General features: G+C 33.8%; 1 protein-coding gene across 10 annotated transcripts in view; it reads right to left on the bottom strand.

The window, feature by feature from the left end:
• The window catches only part of LOC120961603 (homeotic protein ultrabithorax), a 270,884-nt gene that overhangs the window by 107,800 nt on the left and 144,538 nt on the right, over positions 1–18,546 (bottom strand). For 2 of the 10 annotated variants that reach the window (XR_005752708.2, XR_005752710.2), the window contains exons 1-2: positions 13,017–13,779; positions 12,795–12,856 (exon numbers count right to left, since the gene is read on the bottom strand). The exons of 1 other annotated variant lie outside the window; for it this stretch is intronic. The gene's annotated coding sequence lies outside the window, so the exon portion shown is untranslated. Of the gene's footprint in view, positions 1–11,868; positions 11,911–12,794; positions 12,857–13,016; positions 13,786–18,546 lie in introns of those variants that run through there. 7 more of the 10 variants (XR_005752712.2, XR_005752713.2, XR_005752711.2 and 4 more) reach the window with 7 other exon arrangements.

Here is an 18,546-nt window from a genome sequence, read left to right on the forward strand (position 1 = left end):
TGAATCTGTAAAATATATTTCAAAACATAATTTATTTACAAAAAGCGGCTTTTTCTAATTCCTGTTCTTATGATTACGTAAAGTTGTTAAATTCCTCGTAATAAATAATCAAATCTAATAACGCAATCCGATTTTATTATTTAAGTTTTTCTAAAACTTAAATATTATTTCTGAAACGAAAAACCATTTTCTGAGCGTGTTTGAAAAAGGCTCGTACAGAACTCCAACTCACGTTGACCTGCATAAATGACATGTGATGTATGGAAGTCTTCCTAAAAAATGAGTAGGCATAAACCATAAAGTTTGTATAATTATCCTTTAAAAGTATACGGATATAATGTATTGAACTGAGTTCCAAACGAACAACGTAGAGTTTTCACCACACGATTCGTTTGCGCTATATATTTTGGCTACTTGTCACGTTTTATTTTGTTTTCTTTTATAATGTTTTTTTTTTTTTAATTCAGGATTAATGGTACGGCCATATTGCTTATTAATAAATGGAATGATCCTGATTACAAGTAATTACAAATCAAATAAATTCACATCGAATGTTATGGATGGCTTTGCAAAAAATATGTTTAAATATATTATTTTTAGCTTCAGAACATTTTTGTTTAAGGATATCATGCAGCTCGTTTAGGAAAAATCCACGTTCAATAAATTAATCATTATAATTGATTTGTTTTCTTTTCTTACTAGTTTACTGGTTTTACTAGTTTACATTAAAACTCATTCAAGCTGGATTGAGTTTGACATTTCTGTGTGATGTATTAAACATCATGTGTAAAAATTGAATCATGTGTTTGAAAATCATATGTAAAAATTCTTGGAGACGGTGAATTCGAAAGTGACTTGGAAAACCTTGTAAAGTGATTCAGTTTTGTTGAATGGTTAAAAGTGCCAATAACAAGATTTTTTGCAAATTCTAACACATAATAATTGGAATATATATTCAAATACGCAAAATAAATTGCGTGATATATTTTGATGGTTGATATTTTGCATGAATTTGAAATATGAAGTAATCCCTTTTTAGGTGCACCATTCAACACGAACATTAACTTGCAAAAAACAATACATATTTTTCTGAATGCTCCGTATGATTACTACCGTCATCATATGGCGTTCTTTTAGTAACGGTAATCAAAGAAACTAAGCAAATCTTGTAAGTTGCATAAGTTGAATGGAGCTGAACTTTGAAATATATCTTTAATTCCGCTAGATATTAGAGTTTTGGCAACTCAGAACCTGTTATAAGGCAACTCAGAAACCAGAAATTAATTTTTCTGATTTTTTAGAAAGCTATACGAGAAGCCACAAATGTTCTGATAACATTTTCAGAATAAATATTAGTTAACACTGATTTTAGTGTTCAGTTTCCTAGATTCCTTATGAAATTTTAATAATTCCGGAATAACGTTGACACATTTGACAAAATAATGCATTGTTTGGAAGCTACGTAACGAAATAGGACTATTTTCATTTACAAGTGTTATAAAAGATAAGAAAATATTTCATTTTAATATACATAACTGAAATATTTCTAAATTGTCTAGCCCTTTTAGCTCCTACAGCCACTATTAGAAAGAATCTTAAGTAAATAGACGCCTATCATCCTTTGTTGTATTTTTTTCGGGAAGCTTCTACATCGAAAGTAAAAAAGAGCATAGGGGATTACAGTCTGTACTTATACTTGCTCTTTACCAGCGCATTGTTTGCACATGGAAGTTTTAACTAACAAAGAAAAAACAACTTTATAGAAAATCGACTACTCATTGAAATGCGCATCAAGCGAAACGGAAAACACTAAACAAACAAGCAATCTCTCTGCATGGTGTGTATGTCTATTTTTTAGACGCATGGCACCTTGGAACCTAGGCATCAGGATCGTGTATTAGCAACGTCAGCAACATTGGTTGGTTCACGCACCAGTTCTACAGTCCTAATACTCCAGAATGTTTTCTCTATTACCGCACAATTGAGCCACCCCACACTAATATCCCAGCCGGAATCGTACTGAATAATAAAGTTTATTTTTGCTCGAAGGAAATTGCTAAGATAAATCTTGGAAATGGGACAAGTCTTTTAATGAGGATAAATATTTCAGTTTGCTTTCTCCATGGCACCGTATCCTTACGATTTCTTTGGTTGCTTCGTGCTTGGCTCCACAACCAATCCACATGCCGTATAAAAATGGCTCCTTCGATTTGAGAAACCAAGAAGTTAACGAATGTTTCCCGCAGGCTGTGCTACAGATAATGGCGTCTTGCGAAAATCATATCAATACTGAATATTTCTTATGCACAGCATTTGTAAAATAAAACTCAAAATTAAAAGCGAACAGTATGACGCTACGAGAAGGGTGACGATGTATGACGATGTATATATTTATCAAGGATATGATAATTTTCTTAACCTAAGATATGGTTTTTGTGAAGTTTAACGTTCATCCAGGCATGTTTAAGCGTTTCAACATATCTTTATTTATATATATAAATATTAATTTATATATATTTATAATAATAATAATAATAATAATAATAAAATAATAATAATTTAATAGTTACATCAATAATAATTTTTATATTTTATATATATATATATATATATATATATATATATATATATATATATATATATATATATATATATATATATATATATATATATATATATATATATATATATATATATATATATAAACGTTTGTTGATCTATATTTATATATTTATAAATATAGAAACATTTTATACATTTTCTATTTACATTCATATACATTTATGGATAAATTATATAATTCTTTATAAATTGATATGAAAAGATATGGTGAAACTTTTAAACATGCCTGGTTTATGCGTTATACTGTATACATGGGTATCTCAAATATTTTGTATGGAAAGTGATAACTGAAAGTTCAAACGATATAAAGTGAGTAAAATAAGTGAAATATGTTTCAAACATTTATGAACTGGGAAGTGACTCAAAAGATACTGGCATCTGTCTGAATTACATTTGTAGTGGTTTTATTTCCACAGTTGCTTTTACCATTTTTGAAATATTTTGTTATCTATGACAACTACGTTTTTAAGCAATATAGCCAGGCTGTCCTTACTGAACAATGAATATTAAAAACAGCTAAGGTAATTTTTGCCTATTGTTGCACACCATCCAATTATTTCACACTGCGTATATTTTTTTGTTTATCCATATATTTATAAAACAGTCATGAAAGCTAGCATTTTTCTTCAAATATGGACTATTTCTGCCTCACAATTGTTAGTATTGCCGAAAATAGGTTCATGGTAAATGTAGATTTTTGACTGATCAATGTTGTGGGCTCCAGTCGAAACTTTAAAAAATAACACAATTTTAATTTTTCTGAATAATGATTTGAAACCTGACCAGAACACTACAATGCGTAGGTCAACACATAAAACGACATTTATTGTATAAAATTTCAGCAATTACACTATATATAATCCAATAACTTCAGAGAAAAATAATAATTTGTGTGCTAGCACTCTATTTCCAACAGACTGTCTCTTTTCTTCAATGCCTACTTTGTTTGTAACTCACATCAAAGTGACTGCAAAAATTGCCAGCAAAATGACCGAAATGAGCAAATTCATAAAATTAATAATTTAAGTACTTTTCAACACAAATCTAAAGAAAGTGAGAGTGTACAACTGTTTTAAACATTTTTTTCTGCCTATTTGCATTGATTAAAACATGATCCGATCCGTATTTGCCGTTGCCGAAAATAGGAGCACAGCCTGCCGGAAATAGGACCAAACTGCCGAAAGCGGGAACAAAAACAGTGTTTATATTTTCATGAATATGCCTAAAAATATATTTCGATCGGCAAATAAGTAATAGCACAACATAATACGATAGTTTAATAATAATTATAATAATAATAATAATAATAATAATAAAATAATAATAATGTTAATAGTTACATCAATAATAATATGCTTACATGAATGCTGTATCATATGTAACATGACATCAGTAAATATTTTCTTTATAAATGGTTCTGAAAATTTTGTACAGCGTTTAACAGTTATGCTTAAATCGATAGCTAAACAAAAAAGATTTAATGGAAAATGTTATCGATGCATGTAAAATACAACAACAAAATGTATCAACGAGTTGTCATGTTTGAAAAACTGAAAAAAGAAAAGAAAACTTTTAAGTTCCCATGTATACACTAAATTAAATAACACAAATGCCCTTACTATGATACTTAACTAAAAGCTTAAATTTTCAATACAAAAAATGTTGATTTTTTAATATGGACAAATACATTTTTCTTTGCATAATCTCTGGGATACCCGGATAATCCGGTTTGAGATAACGGTTATTATTAAGGCATGCCATAACTGATACTTTATTTCAAAATAAGTTAATAAATTTTTATACTTCATCGACCATTGTGCACCATGACACCGCACAGCGCCATCTTTAGGTCAGTTGTTAAAGTTAAACCAATTGAAAACTATGAAAAAGGCTAAGAAACATTATTATAATGTTTCAATTTGCAAGATTTAGCTACAACTTGAGTATTTTGCATTAAAATATTGTAATAGAAATATTCTAAACTATTTTTTAAATTTAGTAATGAATAAACAAGAACTAAGACTGCATCCATGCACATTGATTGATTCAGAAAACACAAATAATGTTATTATATTGTCTCAAAATAATGTTTATCTTTAATCGACTGCTGTGAATACGTATGTCTTGTTGTTCACTAAAGGTAACGAAATGTATTAATCATTACTATGAAGCACAATGGTCAACTTGTTATCATTCATTTATAAGTATTATGGAACTAGAAAGTGAATAATGAAATACAGATATTTATACTAAATAAATTAAATTTTATTGAATTGTGTTCAAGATTCTACGGCTGAAATATATAAACGAATGTGAGAACTGTGTAAATAATTCGAACAGTTCTTATTTCTTGCATTAGCTTTTACAACCGACAAAAAGATGGCGCTATTCCCTTAGCTTTGGACACTGTTCCACAAACTACGCAATGTCGAAGATTTCCACATATTGTGAAAAATGTAATGTACAGTATTTCCCCGAAATACGTGAATTAGAGTTACACGATGGTTTTGTTTTGACAAATACGAAATTCAAAATCAATTGCAGTTTTTATAAAAGTTTGAAATTGCCAAATAATTATAAATAACCAAATTCTCTACATGAATTATATGAAATCAGTAATAATGCACATTCAAATATTAAATTTAATAATATATAACTTTTCATCATTCATATTTTGGACTTACATAACTTTTCATACCATATCAAATCTAATTGAACTGAAAAGTTCTTGATTGATTTTTCACGGATAGTGTTAAAATGTTATACATAGAGCACAGATTATCCCAAGATACGATTTCAATTTGGACTCCAAGTCAACTGCGTATGTCGATTTTCGCGTAAGGCCGTGTTCTGGTATCGAACAAGACATCAGACGTGAACAAATGAATATAGTGCTATCGATGTGCACCGTCAGACATCTCAATAAAACAAGACTAATGTCGCATCGAACCTGTCAAATTTTATACATTTTTCTGATTCAAGTGGATTTAGGCAATCCGTTGGTTGGACTTCATGGACTATCATGGACTTTATCTACAACTTTTTGTTAATTAAATGTATTTTTTCAACGAAATTTAGACGTAGATGATTCTTAATTAACATTAAAATATAGATTGACAACAGGTATGGCAGAAAACAATACTATATTTTGTGTTTCAATCGTAAAATAATTTAAATGCATAATTTTGATGCAATCCTAACCAAAATAGAATTCTTAATTTAAACATTAAAGAAATTTCAACCTGTCAGCTGTTTGCATTGTATAGCAGTTTTCAAAGTGGGTATAATATATAGGTGGGCTTTTCCCAAGGTGTATGAATTTAGAAGGCTGATTTTTATCTCTTTTGTTTCTGACTAAAGGTTTTAAGAGTGTTTTGTGTATTTGCCAAGCCTCCAGAAAGCTTGTTTGAGCAAAAGTTTTCACCCGTCCTGTCAAAAAGTTATGTTCAAATTTGGTTATAAAAAACATGCTATGAGACCTCCTGGACTACATAACCTTTGATTCTAGATGCCATCACCCTCTTTAATACACCTTGGGATATGTGTGAACACCACCTTGTTTTGCCATTTGTTCGAGCAGGTACTTGAATCTAACTCTAGCTTTGAGGCTAGAATAATCTGAGACTGAAAATTGCAGGCTAGTTTTGTGAGTGGTTTTGTATGGAGTGTTTACATGATTTCAGCCTCCAACTGTCAAACTCCATACAAAAAGCTGACTAGAATCGTAAAGGACCAAATAGTTGGACAACTAATTTCTGCTAAAAAGGTCCATTTGACAGAACGGGTGAAATGAATTTTCATCGGAACAGATCGTTTTTAGATCAGCATATACGTAGTAGATATTGGTCTCCTCCTAGAAGATGTTGTATCAAAACAAATATGGAGATTAAGTCATTCAGATTTGATTAAGCTTATAATCAGCAGTATTTCACGAGTTTTAATAACTTTTGGAGTTAATTGTTATTAACGACCGATTCGCTTGCAAGGTGTTGTTCCCGGTAATAATTAATAGAGGGCGACACGGCCCGCGTTTTCAAGTGTGGTCAACGTTCAACACTGACCGGACCGAGTATTCCCAAACGCTTACGATCAAAGCTGCGTGAGACCTCTAAAAAAATAATTCTTTCTCCTAAGCCCGAGACAAGTGACGGATCTTTAGCCTCGTCAATAAAATATCGTTGCTTAAAAACCGCTTGATTTGATAAAACAACTTACTTCGGGTGAAATAAAGAATCCTGTTACGTTCGCGATTATTAAATTCGTAACGGACGTGTCAAATTGTAAATTCGCGTGGTGCGCGATCACCTTAATCTAGAAACCGGGTACGCTACGTGTAAAAGCGGAATAAAAATGCGTCACAAAGACTAACATGCGGCACTCACGCGTACGTACACTTATGTGCTAATTATCCTCGGAAAGGATACACCAACACCCTAAAAATGTATGGGCTTCCGGGGGTATAAAAGGGACCGAACTTTTAATAAACAAACCATTCGGATTTTGCAACTCTTAGAAACCTCGTCTTTTTTAATTTTGCATATTCGGATCAAGAAAGAAATCTCTCATCCCTCTTCACCCCCTTCTGCGGCATAGGCTCCTCAAATTACTTGAGAGAGCAACTAGCGGGAAGGTTTATTATTGGTGTTGAACGGTTGAGAAGATCGCTGTTACCCGAGCGGGTTTGATTTACAAGGCCGCATCCTTCGCGTGGCCCACAGATCCGTTCGCCGTCGTAACATTTGGTGGCTCCAGAGAGGAATCTTCCTCACATTTGTATGGTAGAGAGATTTGCCCGTGGTATGAAAGCTTCCGCAAATTCTCTAGCCTTCTATATTCTCACCGAAGAGAAATTGCTTCGCTCCTAGACGAACCTATCCTCGCTCCAGAGGAAGCACTCACACTAGGAGGAAGACAGCATCGCTTCCGATAGGATTGCATCCGCTCTCCACCTACGCTTTTGCACTCACGTATAGGCTCCACTAACACGTGTACAGCTCCAGCGAGCTGCGTATGCGATAGCGTGAGAGAGCACTAAGCAAGAGCTCCAAGGGAGAGCCCTTGCGCACCGTTGAACCAGTGCGACATCGCACACCCACACCAGATAAAAATCTGTGCACTATACACGCACACGAACTCATCGGCACATTAGCTACGTCATGACTACGAAAAGAAACCTTACCCCGTTCGTCGATAACGACAATGGTAGCTGCCGCTTATGCAGCCGGATTGATGATCCCAATATGGTCCAATGCGACGAATGCGATCGCTGGTTCCATATGGCATGTGCCAAACTGAACCGGTTGCCTAAAGCAGACGAACCATTCTTGTGCATAAAATGCACAAAAGACTATGCTAAGATTAAGGCTCCAGCGTCGACTGGCTCAGACCAAAACACGGCAATTGCAGCCCTAATCGAAGCGCTTAAAGGTAGCAGCTTAGATACAAACACATATCTCAAACGCTTGACCTTTGATCAGCTACCTGATTTCGATGGCAAGGCCAAAGAATGGTTGAAATTCAAGCGTGCGTATGAGGAAACGACTAAGCAGGCTAAATATACAAATGTTGAAAACATGACCCGGCTTCAACACGCCCTTAAGGGAGAGGCGTATAAATGCGTGCACCGTCTATTTCTCGAGCCAGATAACGTGCCGGAAATAATTACGAAGCTCGAAGAGCAATTCGGCAGAGCAGAACTCGTGTACGACGAGCTGCTTAAAGACGTGCAAAACATACGTGTTGAAAATCAGCACAAAATACCTGATTTGTCCGACGCGATTCAGGACATGATCACTAACATAAAGGCAATAAATATGCCTATGTATTTACAAGACCATCGCCTCGTAAATGAGTTGGCTTGTAAACTGCCTACTGATAGGCATCTAAAATGGATCGAATATAAATCCACCAATATCAAACCGAGTGTTCTTCCATCGCTGGAAGATTTTGGCAAATGGTTGCTGCCTCTAGCAAAGGTACTTAAAGAATTGCCAAAACGGCCAGAAAGGCCAAAACACTCGATGAACGTTCACCAGTCTTCAGCGCACAACACAAAAAGACCGTTCAATCACAACCACTTTGGTAACGCACAAAACAATTCACAGGCCACTAACACATACGCAAGAAATGCAATAGATTACACCGCACAGAATTGCACAGCCGCACGAGAACGTGGCCCACATCCATGCGAAGAAACGCATCACCGTTTGCACTTCACAGCCGATGCGGAGGAGAATTGTCATCAAGAACAAAAAATACTTTACCAAATTGTTCCGGTCGTGTTACGCAACGAAGATAAAACGCTGAAAACATTTGCATTGTTAGATTCAGGGTCATCATTTACGTTGATCGAGGAAGAAACAGCTAATCAGCTTCAGTTAGAAGGCCCGACTGAGCCGATTACGATGACGTGGACGCAGAATTTGTCCATACGAGAGAAAGAAAGTAGGAGAGTAAGTTGCCTAGTGAAAGGAGAGAAGGAGAAAAAAGAACGGGTCTTGGAAAAAATGAGAACCGTGAAGAATCTCCAGCTCCCGAGGCAATCAATCAATTGCAACGTTCTCAGAGAGAAATGTTGTCATCTGAGAGGAATTGACATCAGCGATTACGAGAGCGCAAGGCCAACTATACTAATTGGTCTCGATCATAGCCATCTACTAATACCACTAGGGCGCAAAATGGGTCGAAGCGACGAGCCAATGGCAATCAAGACCAAGCTGGGTTGGACTGTCTTCGGGATGAACGTGAAAGGACACGAAGCGCCTCATAATCAGCCGATGATCCACTACGATGCAGATAGTACGATGATATCAAAAGAGATCGATCGTGGAAAGGAAATAATCCAGAAACCGTTCGTGGAAACGGTACCGAATCGAGCTTGGTCCGAGGACCAGCGTATCGCGGAACCAGATGAAGAAGATCGCGGTATATCGATCCCCGTACTTCACCATCATGAAGCTGTGGTTCCAGATTCTTCTATAGCACCCTTGCCATTGTGTGGAACACATCCCCACAACCCCTCACCACTACACACCGGTGTAGATCATCTTGAGCCCCCTGACATCACCACGCAACGATTTGTCGAGAGGGAAGTGCGACAACCCTGCCCAGGCGAATCGGCAGCGGTTCTGATGGAGATGAGGATCAACCCACAACCATATGTACATCCACCGCTTACCAACGAGGAAGACGAGATCCTGTCGAGACGAGGAATTGGCTCCCTGACTACAAAGACTCTTCGACACAGGGGGAGGCCCCACCGACGGAGGGCTTTGCTGCGGCCTGCGATTGGGCTAGCGAGCAACGCAGGCAGCCAGTGAAATAATCGCTCACTTTTTTATTTTCGTAATTCACGAGAATGAATTACGAGGGGAAGGATGTTACGTTCGCGATTATTAAATTCGTAACGGACGTGTCAAATTGTAAATTCGCGTGGTGCGCGATCACCTTAATCTAGAAACCGGGTACGCTACGTGTAAAAGCGGAATAAAAATGCGTCACAAAGACTAACATGCGGCACTCACGCGTACGTACACTTATGTGCTAATTATCCTCGGAAAGGATACACCAACACCCTAAAAATGTATGGGCTTCCGGGGGTATAAAAGGGACCGAACTTTTAATAAACAAACCATTCGGATTTTGCAACTCTTAGAAACCTCGTCTTTTTTAATTTTGCATATTCGGATCAAGAAAGAAATCTCTCATCCCTCTTCACCCCCTTCTGCGGCATAGGCTCCTCAAATTACTTGAGAGAGCAACTAGCGGGAAGGTTTATTATTGGTGTTGAACGGTTGAGAAGATCGCTGTTACCCGAGCGGGTTTGATTTACAAGGCCGCATCCTTCGCGTGGCCCACAGATCCGTTCGCCGTCGTAACAAATCCCGTTGCCTTGTTGTAACATTTAGTGAATATAATGAAGATTTTAATAATGTTTTGTGTTTTCGTCAAGTTACGAGAAAGCCTATTCGAGCAAAAGTTTTCGCCCGTCCTGTCTAAAATGACGTTCAAATTTGTTTTAAAAAATTACCTACCACCAAATATTTGCTCTACTTACACTTTGAAAATTTGTATGCAGGGATTGACAATCTCTCTAATCTCAGACTTGCTATATTTGGCAGAGCAACAGATATCTCTCTTCAATTTTGGGGTAACAATCATCTAGTAACTAGTTAGATCTAGGCAGTTTAACATTTGTTTCCTTTACATATGAAATTTTGAAGGTAGATGCATTGAAATTAATTAAAAAAAAGAGTTATTCAATGAAACACACACACACACACACACACACACACACACACACACACACACACACACACACACACCAAATAAAAACAAAATGTCTACAAAAACTACTTTTCTTCATACAGCACACAGCCTGTAAGCCAATGTAAAAAACAACTATTCTGATTATAGGCTCAGAGTATTAACATTAGTCTTTATTTACACTGCCATAATTGTGCACAGTTCAAATGCTTGACAATTTTTAAGCATCTTTCTGTTATCATGTTTGTGGTAAAAAACAAATGATCTAGTGAAATGAAACCAGGGCTTGATCAGATAAAAGAGTCAATAAAAGAAAGAGATGAACATGAAAATCGAAAAAAAAATTCTCTTTTCGGAAAAAGAGACAAACATGTAGAGCGAAACACAGCCATGAGTTGATTACAGAGCACAATGCTAAACAGAAACTATAGAACAACAAATGCATATTTTAAGGGTGTATGCTTTTGCCCTGCGCAGACATGTTTTGTTACAACAATTTCTATATGAATGAAAAAGATGACCTGTTGTCTCAAATCTCTCCTTTAAGGCAAAACAAGGCCAAAACTATCCTCTCAAACGTTATACATTGGAAAAAAAGAGATAACTATCTATAACAAGGGAAAACCGATCCATCTCCTCCAACCGGGAACAAAACTTCAGTTTTTATCGTAATGCTTAAATTTCATTTTTAAAGCATCGTTTTTATAATAAGATGCTATATGCTATGCTATATAAGATGCTTATAAGTCCTATGGTTTAACTTAAGCATGTAATTTCTACCAAATGATTTGAATGATCAGTTTTTTTGGGCCATGCATAAATTTCTTACATACAGTTCATAACTTTCTATTCTTCTTGAAATTGAAGGTATATAACGTGATGATAAAACAATTAATTATAGTTTACTCGCTATAGAAAATGTGTTGTTAACGACAAATTTGATAATTTTATGGTGAGTATCGTGTACATAAATTTACTTACAAGATTTCTGCATAACAATGTAAATAGATGTATTATATTTACCTGAAACAAAAAAAGAATAAATTTGTGTTACATATTTATAATCTATGCATTTATTCTGCAATTATTTCATGCTTATCATTCATTTCTTATGTTCTATTGTGTATATTATGTATTATGAGATGAAACAAATAAGAAATAAGGAAGATTTGAAAACAAAATAGATTAATACTTTGATTTCAGATTCAGATTCAGATGCCTGTGTTTAGAGATTCAAGATCAGATGTGTTTAAACACATTTGCTCGTAAAGCTCTTAAACTGTTTTTCAAGACGAAAATGTATCATGTAAAGAATTATATTTTTTGTTATGAAAGTAGACATTTTTGAAAAAATCAAATTTTGAAAATATTTTAAAAAAAATCTTAAGCAATCAGATTCGGATTTTTGGATTTAACAGAATCCATTTAAAAAAAAATATTTTCGCTAGTGTTGAAAAAAAACTTGAAGAGACAAAAAAATTGCAAATATAGAAGGGTACAAAGGATTTACACTTATCTTTAAGTGTCAAGAGAAAGTTTTTGACCTGCATGTTATAACTACAAGCAATTTGGTAAGGTAAATAATCATTAGGCACTCCTCCTCCAAACCTTTTTTTACCTTGCCATGCTAAAAGTATTTTTTAATAGTTGGAATGGAATTGCCTTAAAACCCTTATTCAAGCGAGACAAAAGTAAGGTTTAGTTTCGAACAACTTTTACATGAAACTTGTATATCATTTGATCCATGTATATCATTCTTATTCGTATTCTAATGTAGAAGATTGATAGCGGATGCACACTCGATAAACCGGATCATTTTAATTCAAAATTTTGACAATCGAATTCATTAGATAAGGGGTCAGGAGTTTTCGGTCAAATGAAATATCGTTAGATAAAAACATATATACCTTTTTATTGATATCAGCTTTCTCCGTAAAACGTGAAAATGTTTGCAATATAATAACCAATTCTAGAACCAAAGCAAAACTAGGATGTTTTAAATTCATCAAAATATGCAATTAATTATGACTTGCGTAGCGTGACATAAAAGCATGATTATATAAAACTTGTATGGAAAAAACTTAAAGAAATCGCAAATGACACATGCAAATTTTCACAATCGTACTTACACTAACAGCATACACAATTTACTTATTAACTAAGTCACTTTCGGCCTATTTGGAACACTCGTGAAATAACTCTCTAAGACATGTACACTTTTGATACAAATAGATGCATGATGTATCAAATTATCGCAAAACATCAGATCTAATTTATCACGTAGCACATATATCGCACAAATATTTTTTAATTGACACCAACACACATAACCTTTTAAAACAAAATGTAAGCAAATAAAACAAGTATACTTCAGAAAATTTGTGATTATCAGTCAATTTCACTCAACAACCCACAGCCAAACAAAGGAGAGTCCAAAAACAGCAAATGCTATGTAATCGTGCGTTCAGCGAGCAAGAACTAACTCTCAGCTCGGTACGCTGTGAACGGAAATCTGCAGACTGTCTACATCGGTCCTTAGTTGGTAGAACTGTCAAAAACCAAGTCCGATAGACGATGATGGTGGCGAAAGACGAAGTCTAACAGAGAGCACAATAATGTTATGTTTTTTGGTAAGCCATGTGGAGAGTTCGAGAGGGAGAGTTGAAAATTATACATTTACTCAGGAGATCACACGCGGTATGGTTCCAACGCTTCGTAAGACCGTTAAAATGGAAGGTGGTTGCGATGGAGACACCAGCAAAACCAGAATTTCTTGCCAGCTTTGATAGCAATATTGTTAAAAAGAGTTTCTAAGGCTCCGGCTTTCCCAACAAAACTGGCATCGCTTTTCACCATATTTGCTCAGTCACAAAATGTTGCTATATTTTTGTTTTGCTACATAAGTTCGGCTGACGCATTTGCTTCGCGCAGCATTTTCGGTTTATAATTTTTGGTCCCTTTTGTTTGCTGGTTTCCTGATTCTATGCTCCAGTTGTTGTCCTTTTCTTTTCATCGCACTTGTTCTGGCGAGAGAAAGAAAAGGATTTTGAAGCGACTTTTTATTGCATAAAAGAGTTCCAAAAGGGACAGATGGCTGGGTATGATATCATGGACAGAATACTTTGTGGAGAAACTGAAAGAGATAGAGCACTTGATGCAAATAAAAAAAAAAGATGTACATTATATACAAAAAGGTGTGAAAAGGACAAATAATTCTGTAAATATATGTTGCTTTTCAAAGGAAAGCACGACTTGAACCGAGAAGGAACTCTTACTTTATATCACGAAAACCATTGTATCGTAAGTAGAAAAGTTGTGAGATTTCTTATTATAAAAAGCATATGAAACATTCAGCTCAAAAGTGATTACACTTACTGTTATTCTTTTACTGTATACAATGGACTGATATCTTTGGAATTAATTATAATTGTTTTAAAACTTTTCATATTTTCTGTTTTGTTATTTTTTCTCTATTGTTTCATATTGACTTTTCATCTATTTTGCCTTTCTATCCTAAAATCTTCATCCTTCCTCGCCATTTAATTTTTGGCTATGACTATATGTATAATTGTTGAATGTATTTTTGTCTATTTAAATATGTTTGCATTTAACAATCGTCCAAAAATACACAAGATATATTTTAGGATTTTTTATAGTAAATATTATTATACGATTTTTAAAAAGTGTTTTATAGGTTGTATGAATTATATAAGGACAATTATCAATATATATTTTGTAAGATATCAATTTTTTTCCATAAATATTTTTTGCAGTTAATGATTGTTTTGAAAATACAAACCAAAATATGTTCACTTCACCATCCATGTTCTCAAAGGCGGCAAAAACAAAGGCGCCCGTAGCCATCTGCTTCGGAACTTTGGCCGTGTATTCGCAAAGTAGTTTATGAATCTAAATCAGCTGGCATCGTTTTTGGGCTGAGTTAGTAATTTGATATTTACATGAATTAGTAAATGTAATGTGTAGTGCCGGTAAGATTTTATGGAAAGGGTATTGTGATAGGCCCATTGCAATTGAATTCGTCTGCACTTTCGCCAAAAAATGTACGGGCGCCTTTGTGGTGGTCTAAAAGAACATCAATAGTGAAATGGGAAGTGGGAGGAAAAAAATATCAGTTTATGATTACACTCTTGAACTATGCTTGAACTATGCTATACAATAGTAAATATTTAGATTCTGCTAATAATCATGTTTGAAATTTTGAGTCGCTTTTTTTAATCGGATCAGTTTTGAACCTTTATTCACTAAATTGATACGACTCTCATGCCAATTTCAAATTACTTTTTCAAAATCTTACGTTCTTTCGTATGTATTTTCAAAACAATCTCCTTATACTTCTTCTTCTTCTATTTGACGTAAACGTTCTACGCGGACATGCCGGCCTATATAGGCTTTTGAGACTAGATTCAGTATCAAGCAGCCGAATAGTCAGTCCTTGTCACGGGGGGACGGTCGATTTTATGCTTGAACCCATGACGAGTTCGAGTTGAAGACTGTACTATGGAACCGTCCCTTTCACTACAATCGTAAATTGTTAAAAACGATATTTGTTTGATTTTTTTTGATACCTCAAATACTTCAATATTGATAATTATCTTTATAAAATTCATAAAATAAAAAAGTAATAATAACACTTTAAAAATCGTTAAACAAATTGTTAAAATATTTTTCTAAAATATAATATAATATAACGTTATTTGTACTATATAAATAAAAAATATAGTATACAACACTTATTTTTCGATGTGTCTCTATAGTTATGGTACGACCCTTTTTTTGTAATAGGTTATGTACTAAAAGTCCCCAATTTTTGACAAAAAAGAGATGGGAAACAGTATTTTGCACAATTCATACATTCACTTCCACCTTGTAAGACAGAGCATGACAAAATAATGACTTGATGTGAATATTCGACGCAACGAGGGTTTGTTTTGCTTTATGTAAAAGGAGGATGAATAAAAACATTTTTTTTTTTGTATAAGAACTAATGCCAAACAAACTGACATCACACACATATGGGATTGATAATTATGATCAATTATAATGCGATTCCTAATGAATTAGAAATCGCACTTTAACATACAGGTACAACGATAAAATTTTCGAAATGCATTTTAATATCGCAAAGCACTACAGCCTTTTCTTTCCATAGTTGGGAATGGTTTACAACAAATAAAAATTATAAGTTATTATAAACGTAGGACGTGATCGAATGCCATCCCAACCGTTCTCTTGTTGCATTGCCTATTGAGATGCGTAGTCCTAAGAATTTTTTAAAACATATATGGGCCTGAACGATCGCGTAGGTTGTAGCAGAAACATATTTGTAAAGCTATCCATAACTGTTTTGATTTTTTTCGAGCACCAGAATCCATCAAGTTAAAATGAAAATGTTTAAATTAAAAACAAGAAGTCCAAAACATAAACCCTGCAGACAGGCTTTGTTAAAATGTCCCTTGATCGCCTACAGTTTAAAGTGTTGGTCCGGTCTAGTGTCAACTTGCTCTTTTTAATAACATGCCCGTCATGGGTTCCTGCCGTAAGCCCCGTATGGATCGTGCTCCTTCCTCACCATCATCCCCCCTCCCTCATAAGTAGAACTGATCCAGCTGCGGGGAATCAATAAGTCACAGCTCAGCTCATTAATAGCACAGACAGGCCTTCGTTCAACAACGGTTATTACGCCAAAGAAGAAGTTTATACCGTATCAATCAAAACAATAAAGCTAGTGGATTTTAGTTGAATTCATGCAATTTATTGATTTTTCTTTTTTATTTTTTGTATTTTTTGCTCTTATTCATATTACATTGTCATGTAGAAAAACAATACATCGAATCGATTTTTCTTTGTTCATCCTCACTTTTTGCACACACATATGCTATAGAATATTTTCACATTTCGTTCAAATCTATATTCTACGTCAGTTTACGTATTCCAAGTTATCATTTTCATTAGGTAGCACTCCCTATTTAGTTGCTCAATTTTGAGCAATAAAATGCTTGCCACATGCAGCCAGTCTGTCTAAACTAGCTTATTATTTAAGAAATATGATGTATGTCCGATTTGATAATGCCACATGTATAGATTCTTGGGGGTTCTTGAATGAGATCCAGAAGAATGTAACCGAAAGAATACAATACAAGATAAGTTCACAAATGATTTTTTCGAAAAAAAAATTTATGTATCAGTTATGGCAAGAAAAAAAAAGTTTGACACTGGCTTTACTGGCTAGGGGTATATATATATATATATATATATATATATATATATATATATATATATATATATATATATATATATATATATATATATATATATATATATATATATATATATATATATATATATATATATATATATATATATATATATATATATTTATATTTATATATATATACTTTTTTTCTTTATGTGTTTAAAGAAAAACTACTGGTTCGTATTACGTATTCCGTGTTCATGTTTTTTTAACAACATACAGCATCACAAATATTATGTTTTTCATTCATTTCCGAAATTCATGCTGATTTGTTAGCTATTTTAGCTATTTTCATGATTCTGTCATTGCAGTCCATATTTTGTTTACATCCTAAGAATTTATCAAATTATATTAACAAAAAACAAAAACATAAATGTGATGGAATTAAGTTACCAAAACTAATTTGACATATGGATAATACAAAACAATATTTGATTCACTTATTTATACTTGTTATTGTGTTTCTCAACACCTCATTGTATATATGTTGAATGACAAATTTTGAAAAAGTTAAAAACCAAACCAATATTTATTTTAGACAGTATTAAACAGTGGTAAGATGTTTAAAATGCATGTTGCTGATTTTTTGGCCAGCATCATTTTATTGCATTTGGTTATTGATGCGCTAATCGTTCTTACGTTTTAATGTGTATTTATATAAATATGCGTAAGTATGCATGTATTTATTTACTTTTTTCATTACGTATTAACAAATGGACAGATTTTCATTTACGTCATTAATATTCTTGAGGTGTACACACTGCGTAGAATGTTATGCACATGAATGACATGACATCACAGAAAATAAATTTAAAATGATAATGAAGCTGAATATTCACACTTGTAGACTTCATTAAATGGATCTGTTTGAGTGATGACAGGAAACATATTTTACTTTTATATATTTTTTATTTTTCTTGTTTTTGTTTTGATGTATTAAATTTTGTCTCAATTTGTTAAAGATAGTTTTACACATATTTTAGTATATAATGACGCATTTCTTAAATAAAGTCTACATGTTAATTACGTATATGGTGAGCGTTTTTAAACGCTTTGTTGTCACTGTTACTTTCTAATCGGAGTAAAACAAACGCACGAACGAGCGCTGAAAAATATGTTAATTGCATCTGACTGATATTTAATCGCGGTTATACTGTTCATTCGATTATCTCCCAAATACAACATCTGAATTAAAGTTATTTTTAGAGTTCAAATTCTAGACTTACACTTAAATAAGAAACAAAACAAAAACTATGAAAAATATGAGGACGGGCGTCACGTTAGACAACAATATAATAGTAGTATGCTGCAGGAAAGGTGATTATGTTCAACTTGAGTATTTTTTGAAATTTAAATTATATTTAAAAAATTAAATACAAATACAC

This window comes from Anopheles coluzzii, chromosome 2 (genome assembly GCF_943734685.1).
Source record: "Anopheles coluzzii chromosome 2, AcolN3, whole genome shotgun sequence".
NCBI classification, from domain to species: Eukaryota; Metazoa; Arthropoda; class Insecta; order Diptera; family Culicidae; genus Anopheles; species Anopheles coluzzii.